Genomic DNA, 14,598 nt, shown 5'->3' with positions numbered 1-14,598 from the left:
TGAGGATCCCCAGAGGATGGTGGAAATTATAACCGCCGGGTCTCGTCTTTTTTCTAATCCCGGGCGCCTCTGTCTCTCTCGCCCTCCGGCGTGTCTGCGCGCTGAACCGCACACAGCAGGAGGCAGCGGGCGCACCAGAGCCAGACACCTCTGGTGCGCGGAGGAGGAGGAGGAGGGAGGTTTTCAGACACCTACCAGCTTTACATGCCGAACACCTTTTTCTTCTGTCATCTTGAAAGTAGCCCGGAATGAAGTTGGAAGGGGAGAAAATACAGCAGACAGCGTCCGGACTGTTGGAGATGAGTCCCTTTCTCCACACGGCACGGCACGGCGCGACGCAGCGCAGCAGCAGCAGCGCGGCTCAAAGCAGACGACCAACAAAAAAATAAAAAAGGAAAAATAAGCAGCCCGGCGCAGCGCTCCGCTGGCGACAGCTCCCAGGCAGGCGGAATATTCAAGTTTGGAAAAACGAGAGAGGGAAAGAGGCACAGTGAGAGAGCGAGAGAGAGAGAGAGGGAGGGAGGGAGGGAGGGAGAGCAGCCAGACAATCACAGGAAAGCGGCTCCTCCTACTCACACAATACTAAAAAAAAAAAGAAAAAAAAAAAAAGGCAAGAGCCAGCAGATACAGAGGCTTCAGTGCGTTCAGCTGAACATGAGCAGGGCACGTCGCTCCAGCTGTAACTAAAGCCTGATAACTCAGCAGCAGCAGCAGCAGACAGCAGCAGACTCCTCACACTGAACCACGGTGACTTCATTTGGGCGATCTCAAGAATTAAAGGGGCGATAACAAGTGTGTGTCCCAGTCAAGGGGTCAGACACTGAGGTCACAAACGCTCCATGACACCTCGACAGGAGCGGTGGGGAGGAAGTTGACAGCCGTTTTCCAGCTCCTGGATGACGAACGAGTGAACGGCCCGCAAGTCGCTCCTCATTTTCTCCTCCTGGAAAATGATGCAAGCCCGGGTAATAAAGCAAAGCAGGCCTCAGATATGAAAAAAAAAAGTCCTGCGTTGTTCATTACCACCGATAAGTAAAAAAACAGGGAGGTAATGCCACGTTAGAATAAAACAAAAAAAAAACAGAAGAGGGCCCCAAAGGCAGCAATTAGAATATTCATAGATCTAAACTTGGGAGAAAGTGGTTTATAATAATGGCGATATCACACTTTAATTTCCTGGATTAATTACTTGATTCTGTGCGCGTGTGTGCGCAAAGTGATGCCTGTGTGTTTTGTGTTGTGTGTGTGTGTTTGTCTGTTACATAATGGAGATTAACATGTCACCCCTTCATGTTTTTTGTCAAAATCTGTCAGAGGAATCACTCTGACTTTGTTCTTGAGGCTGGTGTGGCCGCTGTCTGTGTCCGCCTGTGTGTGTGTTCTGCTGCTTTGATGTGTGTGTGTGTGTGTGTGTGTGTGTGTGTGTGTGTGTGTGCGTGCAGAGGTTAAGGGCTTCTGCAGAGCTTTCCTTTCAGACTGCACCTGTCTGACCGAGTGCTGCGTCTAATGCTGTACCTTTCCCGGTGCATTGTTCTCTGCCTCGTAGTAACAGACAGACAGAAAGAACTAGTCAGGACAGTGTGGTATTAATGCAAATAAGACTCAGAACTGATAGACACACTACTTTAAAGGATAAGTTCACCCAAAAATTCAAATTCAGTCATGATCCAGTCACACCCTTGGCAATGGACAGTTGAGTGAAGCGCCAGAGTCCGCAAAACATTTCTGGAGCTTCACAGCAAAACAGCGTCGCCGCATCGTCCTGAAAAACTGAAGTAGATGGGGACTACCAAACAACCAAAATACAAACTTACAATGGCTCCATGCAGCTCGTCCGGTGTAATCCAAGTCTCCGTAAGCCCTGAGATCCAACCTTGATTTGAAAAGACAATATTTGCGTCCTCAAGGCCCAGTCGAGCTCGTGCGCCCACTTTAGACGAGGTGCGAGCTAACGTTTTTTAGCTTAGTAGCTACAGTGAAGATTTCAGCTTTACAAAGTATTTAAATAACGTCTTTGCAAATAAATGCAGCATCTCTGAGCTTCTAGAGACTTGATAACGTTGGATGAGCCTTATGGAGCCTTTTTTTTTTGTCGATCATAGTCCTCATCTACTTCAGCTGTTTAGGAGAATGCAGCAACTTTGGATTTCCTGTTTTGGGTGAACTCATCCTTTAAACTGGCTTTTTAAAAGTTGTGTTAAAAAAAAAAGGAATTTGTTAGAATTTCAGTTAAGAACATTAAAAGCTAAAAGCTAAAATTATCCAAAGAATGTGAAGGACTAACAGTTTTGACATTTACTTAAATTAGCATGCTAACCAGCTAGCCCAGCTCCTCCTGGTCCAAATGCTCACCAACAAACTTGCTTACATACAAGTGCTCCAAGCTCACTGTCCAGACCGCTAGCTGCATGGCTAGCTGAGCTAATGGCAGCTGCACTTACACTTTAGTCAATTCTTACATACTGTGCCTTTAAAAGCCATGTTAAAAGTATGCCTTGACTCATTTCAGTAGGTCTGCAGCGGCCTTCATACAGATTTCCGATAAACCAGCATTTATTGAAGTCAGCCTCAGAAAAATCACAGTGTCAGTGATAGTTTTAAGAGATTAAAAGTAGGCAGGATTGTTGGCTGACACTGATGTCACACCAACATATGAAAAACAAGTCTGTTTGTTTCCCACACACAGCAAAATGCACCTCCAGTGCTGAGAGACTCAGCTGCACGAGGGCGTCCCACAGCAGGCAGCCACCCTGCTGTGGGTAAACAGTGCCAGACAAGGTGCGGCCTGACGTGCAGGTGTGCTCCACGCCTGTCAACAAGAGCCACCGCAAATTGTCTGAGAGCCCGTCTGCATGCGTCAGCCTACCTGTTTACTATATTCACCTGCCGGTCTGCATTGTAAAAAACACCTACAAAAGAAGCCGGGGCATTTTCGTGTCTTGATGACTGTTTGCGGAACCTCCTCTTTGCTAAAGCCTGTCTTCCTGTCAGCGGCGACGTCGGGCCTCCGTGCGTGCAAAATCCTTCCGCTGATCTCTCTGTATACCTGCTCTGCTTGTCTTTTCCCTTTTTTTTTTTTTTTTTTTTTCCCACCACTGGAAAATCTGAAGCCGTGGCTGTGTTACCAGCAGGTACACTCACAGACGTAGCACACGTTGAAAATTGCGGTGCTTGCTCTTGAGTTTAATATTGTGCCTGTTGACCTAAATACAAAATAATCAGTTGCTGTTTTTCATTTTTATTCTCATCTACACTCCGCCGCGTCTCCCCTCGTATTTTCCTGAATGTGATTCGAATTTATTAAAAGCGCACTTTCTTTAGCACACCGTTTCGAGCGAGCCACAAGTGAGTATTAAACTTGAATTTTTTCAGCAGCTGTATTTTATTGCCTGATAGGTCTTTTACCCCTTTGAGCCTGACAGAATGGTTGACTGCACAGAGTTAGCCTGGATCCAGCCCCCGGGCATCCATCAGTGCTGTCTTCACTCAGAAATCCTCACCGACCACGTGGACGTCTGAATTTTATTTTTTTTTCGTGACTGGCAGTCGTCTCCTCTTGAGGGCTGCTTCCTCTTCCAGGACTCCGAATGAACTCGGCAATTTGTGGGCTGGACGGGACTTATGTATGTGTACTCATAGTTTACAGGGAGCGACCACTTGCTGCTGTGCCGTGATTGGTTGGAGGATCGCCGTTGACACTTTGATAGGAACCTCTTCCTTCTCCTCTCAGTCTCTCACTCCAGTGAGACCGAGCTGGCTATCTCAACACTCCCATGAGATACTAAAGCAGACATACAACTGGTTAAAGTTTGTTTCTGTTGCAGTGCTTCATTAATAGAGAATAAAGAAAGCCTGTTCAATGGTTTCAGTAGTCATATCCAGTGCTGCCTTCTGATTATGGAGAGGTGGTACTGAAGCTGTCACTGCACAAATCGCTCACAATCGCTCATTCTAAATGTCAGACAACATTATAGAAAGGATCCCTACAGAGACAGACCATTTAATTAGTGAGTAAAATCCATTGAGTTTAACAAGAAACAAACGTGTTATCGACCTCGCTTATTCCCCAGACTCACCGGAAAAACATCTTGGTTCGTTTTTCAACCGTTCCAACAATCAACAACTCTAGTTTGGTAGAGATAAACCTGTGAAGTGGCTGTTAAGTGATATATTTGTATTAAAATAAGTAGTAATTTCAGACGCCGTTATCATTCTCGCCCTTTACACCAAACTCCATTTACAAAACAGTCATTTTAGCCGTGTAAAAACTCACTTGATTCAAAATCGACAGAGGCCAAATGAAACTCGCCGAAACTGTCTTGATTTGTCTTTCCACTGTTCCAGCGATAACCGACTGTGGTTTGGTTGGAAATAAAAACCTGAGCCACTGCATTAGATGTGAATATATCGGCAAAGGAGCAAGTTGGAAAGGTGGACAGCGTGCAGAATATGTAAACAGAGCACCCAGGTTTAAAAGTAGCGAAATTCTCTATGAATCTTGGAACATCAATTTCGCATTCAACCCTCACAGCACTCAAAGCGATTCCGCGATAAAAAGTTAATTTGGAAACGATTTACTTCAGCACACTTCTAATAAATACAAATGCTAACGTGTTGATTTTGTGCAGAGAGTCCAACCACCTGATGCCGCTGATATAAGTGTAACACTGTATTCGAGCAGCATTTTCTCTGTATTGAAATACAAAGCTCGCCTTAGAAAAAACAGAGGACGTGATGAAAAGTGCGATGATACATATGAAAGACAAAGGGCCTGACAGAATGAGGACAGTCTGGAGGGCTGAGGCTGCCGTGGACAGTAAACAGACTGGCCACTGGAGACTTGGCCTCGCTATTGTGTTACCGCGGCCTGGGCACGGGGGCACGTTACGTATCGAATTACCATCAACGCCAGTCTGTGTGTTTGTGCAACTTGGAAGCGCGACACTCGCATGATAAATCCCAAACACCACCAAACGGGGTGCATCCAGAGGAAACGCATCAGCTCCTCTCTTCCTCTTTCCTCTCGCAGCACTCAGCCCACAGCTCATCAGGGACTTATTGTACAGCAGCAGTCTGTCTGTACCGCAGCAACACGAAGCGATCGAGAAAAGCCACTTATTGCAGTATGACATGAAAAAAAACCCTCTGTTCCTTTCACAACATAAGAATTTTTGGGGGCGAGCGCGGAAACCTCAAGAGAGTGATCTGGTGTCGTTAATATTCTGGGCCTGCAGTGCGTTTCTTTTTTTTTTTTCTACTGTTGTCGTGCTCACTCACCTCGGTGGCTGTGGCCGTCATTTCAATTCGAGTTGCAATCATCGTTTCTTTGATTACAAGCACCTTTTGTTACCTTTTTGGAGATGCGATACGGCGGCGTGAACATTTTCATTTAACGTAGCAACAAAACGTCCCAGAGACCTGCTACACAGAGCAGAACAGCAACAGCTTGCAACTCAGGTAACATTGTACACTTCTCTGTTTTATGGATAAAGCCACAGGTTGGTGGTAATAAATATTTTTGAATGTAGTTAAAAGTTGGCTTCCTCCGGGCCATCCTCTCCTCCATTTGAAATTGATGCCCCGATAAACAGATCAATAAAACACTCGGAGGGTATGAAGTTGCCGGGTGTGGCGTCGCTCCATCAGCTTTCCATTAGTCTCGCCACCGCAAAGTTGATATTTTTTTCCAGCAACGGAGTCGAGCATGATTGCTGTTTGTTTTGTTTTTTTTCATTTTGAGAAAAGAGACTGGTTCAGATGTTCAAAACTGCGTCAAGTGGAGAATGGAGGACGCATCGGCACGTTCACCTCTATGCAACTTAAAGGTTGTGCTTTACCTGCTGAAGTCCTCTAAGGTTTGGGACAGAAATGGAAATTAATAATCTATGTTTTCGTGAGTGTATGATCACCTGACATTAAGAATCGTTTTGTTTTTGACACTTTAAACTGGAAGAGGGAGCGGGTTCCTGTCGCCATGTTTTCTAGAGCCCCTCGTCTCAAGCTCCCAGGGGAGGGAATGGAGGGATATTCAGTTGGTTGCGATCTGCAAACGCACAGCTAGGAGCCACTAAATCCTAGACACTGGACCTTTAAAGTCAAATGGTGTTGCTACAAGTGTCTGCTCTGTTACTGTGGCTATACTGCTTTAAGTGGAAATTCAACTCCTCTTGTTGAAACAACACCTCGGAGAGTCGGAAGAAATTTCGAAACAAGAGTTGCATAGTCGCCGTCATATGATGTTAAAACATGGCGGGTGAAAATAAACATTGGGTGGATGGTAAGAAACTTTGTATCATATCGCTTCCTTTGCTCTTCTTTGGTACTTAAATACTTGAAACAGCCGTCAATGTGTTGTTGTAAAAGCAGCTTCTTTTTGGCGTCCATGCCGCTCCCACATTCCAACATGACGCACACGATCGCACCAAAGTAGGAAGAATGATTTCCCAACTGGGTAAATGGGGCCAATCCGAGGAGCATGTGAATGCAGCACGAGTTTGAAATACATGTTGAGGGGGAAGCTTAGCTGTGCAGCGGTGCATATATTTAGACAGTAGAGGGGTCATATCGGTGTCACACTGATGACTGGATCAGATGTATAGTTGGTATGAGAAACTAAATCGGAGCTGAGGGTGTAACTAAAGTGAATTCATGGTGACCCATGTCTGATGCAATAATGCTGTGTCCTCTGACTGTGTGTGTGTGTGTGTGTGTGTTTGTGTGTGTTCAGCAGAGGGAATGCCCAGACTTTCTTATCATAGTCACATTGCCTTCTTCGCCCTCTGGCTTCAGACCAAGACAGGCTGGAGCCGAACACAGGCTGTCCACAGACACGGAGCCAAACGCAAAGACCGACTACTTCTCTGTTTGTTCGTACCAACAATCAGAGAGAGAGAATAAAATGCCAACTTTCCACCTGCCTGTTCGTTACGCGGTCAGTCGGCTGGACAGTGATCCATGTGCGCGTTAGTTATTCGAAGCACGAAACCCACCAGTGAAAGATGAGACACGGCACTGTACAACACTGTGAATCTCAAATTAAATGATTCATTTAAGTCTATTCAGACAAAATGATCCGGCCGACTGAATTCTGAGCCAGGATTTTTGCACATTGTACACGTTGGGCCCTTTCACCTACATTGTTTAGTTTGGATTTTTGGACTTTTGCAGCCTGATTTAAAATAACAGTTGTTAAACTTCCCACGGCTCAAAGCCTGGACCAAACGAAAAGAGGAGGCCTCGTCCAGATAAAATCGTGGAGGAGGCGTAAACGATCCTTGTCGCATGGTCCAAAAATGCCTGGACCGATAGCATTTAGGCCGAGTCTACCTACACTTTTGATCGCTTAATTGCATATAATCTGAGCTCGACATTAGGGCACAAGGTACGCCTGCATCCATCTTCAAATCACAGATTCAGCCAGTGAAAAATGAAAACTGCCTTAGTCACAAACAACACCGGTGCTGCGTGGTCCATAACAGCAGATAAGGCCCCAAATGATTTGGTCCAAAGACTTTATAAGTTGTCATTTTTTGAAAAAAACTAAATTATTTCAGCACTTATTATTACTTACTTACTAACTTACTATTGTTTAACCATTGAATGTCAGACACACGCCTGTCTACACACCCAACAATTGGAGGCAGAAGGAGTATCGTGGTTATGTCACATGAAGTTCTTTAGGGCACTTGCATAATTACAAAGTGAAACCGAAACTAACTGGACAAACTGTAGACAGTCGTTTTGATTCACACTTCCTGGTGTGAAAAGGCCCACTGACAGAGTTTAATAGCTTTCTACAGCCCCCTAACGCTATTTGTCATAATTAACAGTGCTTATCTAGGCAGCAACATATCTGCACCATAATTCACATTAGATAATATTGGGACATTATAGAACTCGGATGCAATTAGGGGCTTTGGGGGTAACTCATTAGGATTAGCCGGCTAAAACCGCGCGCACGACCGTTTTGACAGAAGTAGTCGGATGTCTGACGGAACCTCGAGCGTCAAACATAAAGTCAATCTGGGTTTTCGATGCAGCCTGTGTGTTTCATGATAAGTCATGACATGTGTTTTCATTTGTTGCTGATCCAATCTAGAAATATAAACAAAGATTTAAAAAAAAAATTACCAGAGCCATTAAACAGATGTTAACAAATGAAATCAGACAAGAGCAGATGGACAACATTACTCGTAACAGGGAATTCAAAACAGCCAACACATAACACCAAGCGCCCTCTTTTCTAAATCAAACCAACGCTTCATGACAACACTGTTACACTTATGTAACTTCATCTGATAGGCTCCCATATTAACATGGCGTCCGAAACCTTTAAGAGGAATCTAATGCAGCTTGGTTCCATAATGTCACGTTCGTGTGTTCCGCTCGAGTAGTCGCCCGGCTTGGGAATGCTCAGCTCGTTGTCAGCTGTCAGAATCTGTAGGATCACTGGAGCTGTTCTGCTTTTTTTTTTTTTTTTTTTTACATTATAATGATGCAACAAGTTGAGTCTTGGTTGACTGTAACAGTGGTGGCAGCAGCAGACAGTATCACAGTTTAGCAGTGTAGTAGTTTGTTTCCAGAGGCCAGAGGATGACTTGTGTGTGTGTGTGTGGTGTGTGGTGTGTGTGTGTGTGTGTGTGTGCTGCAGCTAGTATAAAAAACAGCCCGACAGGGACACATATACACATTACTTCTTTAATGTGAGCGAGTCCCACGTTGATGCTACATTAGTCCGCTGCTGGTGTCTGTCACAAAGCCTTTAATGTTATATATTTTTTACTTTACAGCGACTCAATGAGCTGCAGAGAAAGATTTGAAATGGCTCAAACGGGAGCGTGAAGAAAAAAAGATGTACAGAAAGGAAACTTTTTCAGTTTTTCGGAACCAGACATGCAGCCAAGAGAGACGGCAAGATGATGGAGTTCATTAGTGCGGTGCTAGATGAGATTAGATTACCGCGTCATTACTTGTGTTCATTGTTCTTCTACGCAGTGTTGGAGAAGTACAGGTTCAAATTCAAGCGCCTGTTCTTGGGTGTTTCATTTTAATGCTACTTTTACTTCTAATTCGCTACGTTCCAGTTTACTTTATGCTAGTGTTACTTTTCACATTAGAACTTTCTAACCCTTTCCTGTCCATTGAAACTGATGTGTCTCCAAATTTAGTGCTTGCAAATGTTCCTTGATGAGTACTATATAAAGCCTAGTAACCTATTTGTAAGCCCTCTTGGATAAGATGAAAAATACATACAGGCTGTTTTTGCAAGCTCATGAAAAGGTCACTTGTTAGAGCTACACGGTTCTCACAGGACAGCGATGCAACGAAACAGGAGATGATCTTATAGAATATGATGCATTGCTTTAGAATAGATTAAGCCAGTGGTTCTAAACTGACCCCCGCTTAAAGAAGATTTTGTCTCAGGGTCCCCCATCTGATAAGACTTTTGCTTTCAGATGTTTCATTATGGGAAATGCATGAAACACACGACCGAAATAGTCAAACGCGATGTCTTTTTGTTACTTATGGATGGAATTATGGTGAAAATAAACAATTCGCCTTTCTGCTGTGGGCCCCCTTGACACCACTGGAGGTCCCCTGACCCCACTTTGAGAGAACCATTCATCAACAGACTTCACTTACAGGACAGTCTTTTTTTTAGCTGAACTACAGATTTACAGCTATTGAAAATCATATTGTTTGTTATGCAGCTGATGGTGATCGTGATTTAATCGTCTATGTTAAAAAGATGAAACTGGCGTGAACAAACTTGCATGAAAAACTGTATTAAAAGTTCTGTCAGTTGGAGAGTGACAGCAGGCTTCAGTTTTTCTGACGTGTTCAGTCGACGCCTCACTTTTGATTACACTTGGATCAGGCCTTTGGAAGACATCCCAAATTAGAGCGCTGCTTAGTATTGGTCAATTACGCAGATATGGCCAATTATGTAAAATGAGTATCTCACGTCCCCCTGGGTACCACGGGAGTCGTTTCGGATAGCAGACATCTGGAACTGGCTCACTCACCTTATCTCCGTCACAGTGGATCAATAGGTCCTACTAAGCACTTATAATTTCATTTCCCCTTTTGCGAAGACCGTATGCTTCCTCTTAAGCATTCACTGATAAAAAAACTGGGATTGTGCACACTGCATCAGTTGTAGCCTCAATAGCATTTTTTTCCGTGCATGAATAGCTCTACTGTTTAAAAGCGGAGTGGTTCTCAGACTATCAGGTGGCATTTGGTCAACCATGAAAAAAAAGTACCATGACATAACTCACGACACGACTGCAGCGCATGCGAAACAAACAAAGCAATTACAATCGCAGATTACCATCAAGTGTGCTGAAATAATTACACGTGACACTGCTGTGTTGGAATAAAAATCTGGTGTACAGAAGATGACGCTGCTGGTTGTTTGGGAACAAAGTGTGTGTATCCACGCTGCTGCTGCTGCTGCAGCAAAAGGCAGGCAACAGAGAACCTGAGAGGAAGACATGAAGAGCAAAAACACGGAGGAGGCATATAGAGGAAATATGGGTCAGACAGAGAAAGACGAGGAGAGCTCAATGTAAACCAGAACGTGTAAACATGTACAGGCCTAATCTAATTATCCCTCATCCTCCTGGGCCTGTGATCAGATGCTTGATTAAAGCAGGAGATAAAAGACAAGAGGTGGAGGACGGAGAGGTAGGAGGCAAGGGTAGGAGATACGGGCTGCTTCTAAAGATGGATTGAGTATCTTGGAGAGGAGAAATAAACAGAGATCGAGAGATAGCATGTATCAGGCGACTGCATGTGCAGTCGAGACTCTACACAGTGTTTTGTATGCGAGGAGCTGTGCGGCACTCATTAACATAAACAGAGAGGGGTGGCAAAATGAAAAAAGAATCTGCAGCATATTAAAACAAACAGAGTGCTTAAATGAAATCGCACAGCGCATGAAGTACGATTGAAAGTACGTGTGGGCCACTGTATGTGGATGTGAGTGTTAATCATGTAATCATGATTTCTTCTGTACAAATGAATATCAAAGAAATTCTTGTTTAAACTGTCAAATTGATTCCTGTAAAGCACCCCATTACTGCATAATGGGGACAAATGGCAGAAATCAATTTCAAGGACATGTTATGCTCATTTTGATGTTCATATTTGTATTTTGTGTTACTATTAGAATATTTTTAAAGCATGTAACCTATTCAAGTAGTAACCCAAAATGATATTATAAATGCTCAAAAAAACAACTTGGGTTTTCTCATACCTCCTATATTCCACCTCTGTCTGAAACACTGTGTTTTAGATCCTGTCTCTTTCAGCCCCCCCCCCCCCGAATACCCAGTTTGCTCTGATTGGTCAGCTCACACACGCCTGAGTCATGCCGCTACAATCAAAAGAGCAGCTGTGGTAAATTAATTGTAACATGCCGAACTAGCTGCTTGGCATAAATCATACAAATGTGTGACATGGTGATGTAGTGTGATGTCACAAAGTCACAGAATTAAACGCGGCCTACGAGGCGAGGCGTTTGAGGAGCAGTGTTTCCTGTGGGAGAGAGGAGCTTCTGTTGGTGCAGACTTTGACCTTTTTAACTTTAAGATCTGTTACATAATAAATGAAACACTGAGGGAAAAAGAAAAATTAAATTAAAAAGCATAATAGGTCATCTTTAAGCAAACCATGACCGCCTATAATTGATAGTCTCTCATTTTTCTACCACTCATATGCCAGGAATACAATAGTTATATCCAAATCAGAGTCAAACTGGCACTTCATCCATCCCCTATCACCTCTGAGAAGACATTTATAGCTTAAGATCAAAAGGTGCTAATCTGCGATTGTCAAGTTTGCCCTGTAATTTCCTGTAAGAAGAGAAGTGCCAACACGAGAGGATTAACTGTAAAGTACAGTAGTAGTAGTAGTAGAAGTAGTAGAAGTAGTAGTGAAAAGATGATTTATGCAGGGATAAGCAACTGAAAACCCCCACGTTCTTCCCCTGAATGTATTATTAATATGCAGCACTGATTGCATGTCCTACTCGATTCCTGTAAACTGCATAATTCTCAGTTCTGCTGCAAACGACCTCATGACTTTTTAAAGAGATGTCAGGTAAGACTTCCTCTCCTTGACATGCACATCGTACTGCGTGTGCGGGGCGTTCGTGCGAGAAAACCAGCAGCATTTCTGCTTCACCGGAACATTTCCCTTCCAGATGCCTCGAGTTGTTATCGGGTCAAGGTGTGGTCCCACCTAGTCACTTGATCTTAAGGAGCTTTGAAAGGAGGGTGTGAACAAAGACTGTCAAAATTCAATAACTCCTGGGAATGCACGGAGCTCTCGGGCCTGTTTGGTGGAACGATGTTTCAGGACAGTAGCATGGCTCGTCTTTTTTACCACCGACAGCCCAAACACTAATGTGAAACTTGTTGTTTGTTGTGTGCTGAAATCTTTTACGCTGCCATTGATGCAATGGATAAATACTCTTAATGCTCTGTAAACATGCAAAAGGATTGTTACCCGCTGCAACACTTCATTTCCCGCCATCTGTGGCCAGTTTCATTTCATTGTGCTACGAAGGAGGAAGGGGGGGCAAAACAGATATGAGCTCAACAAAGTATCTGTTATATTACACAGATTCTCGATCAGTTGAGGCAGATTGCAACAGAGGATATTAGGATATGTTTTGTATAGTGCTACCTGGACTCACAGGGATATTGGTTTAAATGAAAGACGGACTGGGAAAAAAACAGCCGCTTGCATCCGTGTACCAATAACAGGACTCTCAACTTACAGATTCAGAACACAATGGTTTCTGGGTGGTGATGAATGGTTCAAAAAAACAACAGGACTTTCACCCAGGAGACGTGTGTGTGTGTCCCGTGTGAAACCAAAAGTCTGTATTCAACTCACATCTGTAACTTAAAAGGCGTAATATGAAAAATGTGGCCAGAATTTCAGCTGTCAGAAACATTCAGAAATTATTATCAATCATCAACAGATGTGTGAAGAAACAAGTGTTGACATTCAGTCAAAGACAATCTCATAATAGTATCTCTGCAGTTTCAGCAAGTGACAGTTCTCTGCATTTTACGAGCTCTTTTATTGCAGTGAATAAACAACATAAACTCAAAAGATTTCAGGAGAGAATAGTCTTACTTATTTTCCTTACAAAATACAACAACAGACCTCTGAATTCAAGTTTCATAAAACGAGGTTAACTGCCTCATTAACTCACCATGAAACACACCTCATTTAAACTCCATGGAAACGAAATAAACCTCACCACAACAGTCTCGGCTTTTCTTCCCACAATCACCTCTGGTCGGGTTGAAATAAATCTACAGTTCAATGAGTAGGATGTGAAAATATTCAAGCCATACACAACAGTTTTTCCCACTGCAAATGTCTTAGTCTCTGTTGGAACTCTGCTGCTTCACATCTCTGTTGTGTCCTCTCGTCCCTGGGGTCAGAGCTGCTGTAAATCGCCTCTGTACTGTATCCCTTTGGTTGACCAAAACATAATAATATCACTGCTTGCTGACTCCTTTCACTCGTAAGCCATAAACTACTCTAGTTGAGCATACAAAGCTGTATGAATGATAAAATAAATGCAGTTTGATCCCAGTTAGGCCCAATTTCACTGGAATCTAACTAGAAAACTATTGCAGCAGCACAGCTTGTTAGAAACGATTCTCACTGGACTTCGGCCGACCTTTAGAACTACATTTAGTGTACAGCTCAGACGCAGTGGCCCAAAGTAGAACATTTCCCCTGACATCTACATTTTTAAATGAGTAGAAAATCGACACGAAAAATTAAATCAAGTGCTCCCAGTTATTGGGTGTGGGCCGGTAATGCGGTGGCATTTCACACTTGAGATATTTTCTCATAGAGTTTGAGCAGACACCATGAAATAGCCTATAAAGGTGTTGTCAAAACAGGGACTGTGGCCCTGGCTCTAAAACCTGCTTGCGGTGTTGTTAAAGTGCTGTTAGGGTAACTGTAGCCACATCAAGTGACAGCTTGACATCAGGTGTGGGCAAAAATGTTCTCCAGCCTTGTTCCGAGCTGCCCTCCCTCATCTTCTCTTTTATCTTCATCTCCTTTCCCCTTTCCGCTTTATGAAATGCTGACCTCCTCCTGTTTCCTCCACTTTTCCCCAGAATCTGTTCATTAACATAACCAGCACCTCAACCCTTTGAGTTCTTTCCTGCTGATTCTCTGATGCGGTGGTTCATTACCGTCCTCACACCTCCTCCTCTGCAGCTCTTCCTCTTGCTTATCGTCCAACTCGGTTCTAATTCCCCTAATTTCTAATTTCGCCCGTCTTCCCCCTTTCATTCCCCTCTCCTCCTCCTCCTCCTCCTCATCACTCAGAGGAACAGCAGAGTTCTTCATCAAGCAGACGTCAGGCATCTGTCAGAGTCCGGGCCGGTCTCGGCGTGATTGATTTTTTTGCCCACCTGCGTCTTTGGTAATGACCAACTGTCAGTTGTTTTACTGCCCGCACTGCCTCCCCTCAGTATCTCCTGTCACCGCAGCATCGAGAGGCTAAATCTCTCCGCTCAGGCCTACGGTGCATTATCTAGCTTGTCTTCAGAT

The 14,598-nt window shown here is 43.8% G+C and overlaps 1 protein-coding gene across 5 annotated transcripts in view; it reads right to left on the bottom strand.

Moving 5' to 3' along the window:
• Positions 1-14,598, bottom strand: part of mid2 (midline 2) — a 170,461-nt gene that overhangs the window by 109,987 nt on the left and 45,876 nt on the right. For 3 of the 5 annotated variants that reach the window (XM_030396529.1, XM_030396532.1, XM_030396533.1), the window contains exon 1: positions 196-496. The exons of the other annotated variants lie outside the window; for them this stretch is intronic. The gene's annotated coding sequence lies outside the window, so the exon portion shown is untranslated. Of the gene's footprint in view, positions 1-195; positions 497-14,598 lie in introns of those variants that run through there. 5 annotated transcript variants of the gene reach the window in all.

Source organism: Sparus aurata, chromosome 18 (assembly GCF_900880675.1).
Source record: "Sparus aurata chromosome 18, fSpaAur1.1, whole genome shotgun sequence".
NCBI classification, from domain to species: Eukaryota; Metazoa; Chordata; class Actinopteri; order Spariformes; family Sparidae; genus Sparus; species Sparus aurata.
Note: the sequence above shows the minus strand (reverse complement) of the source record. Positions and strands in the feature narration are given on the sequence as shown.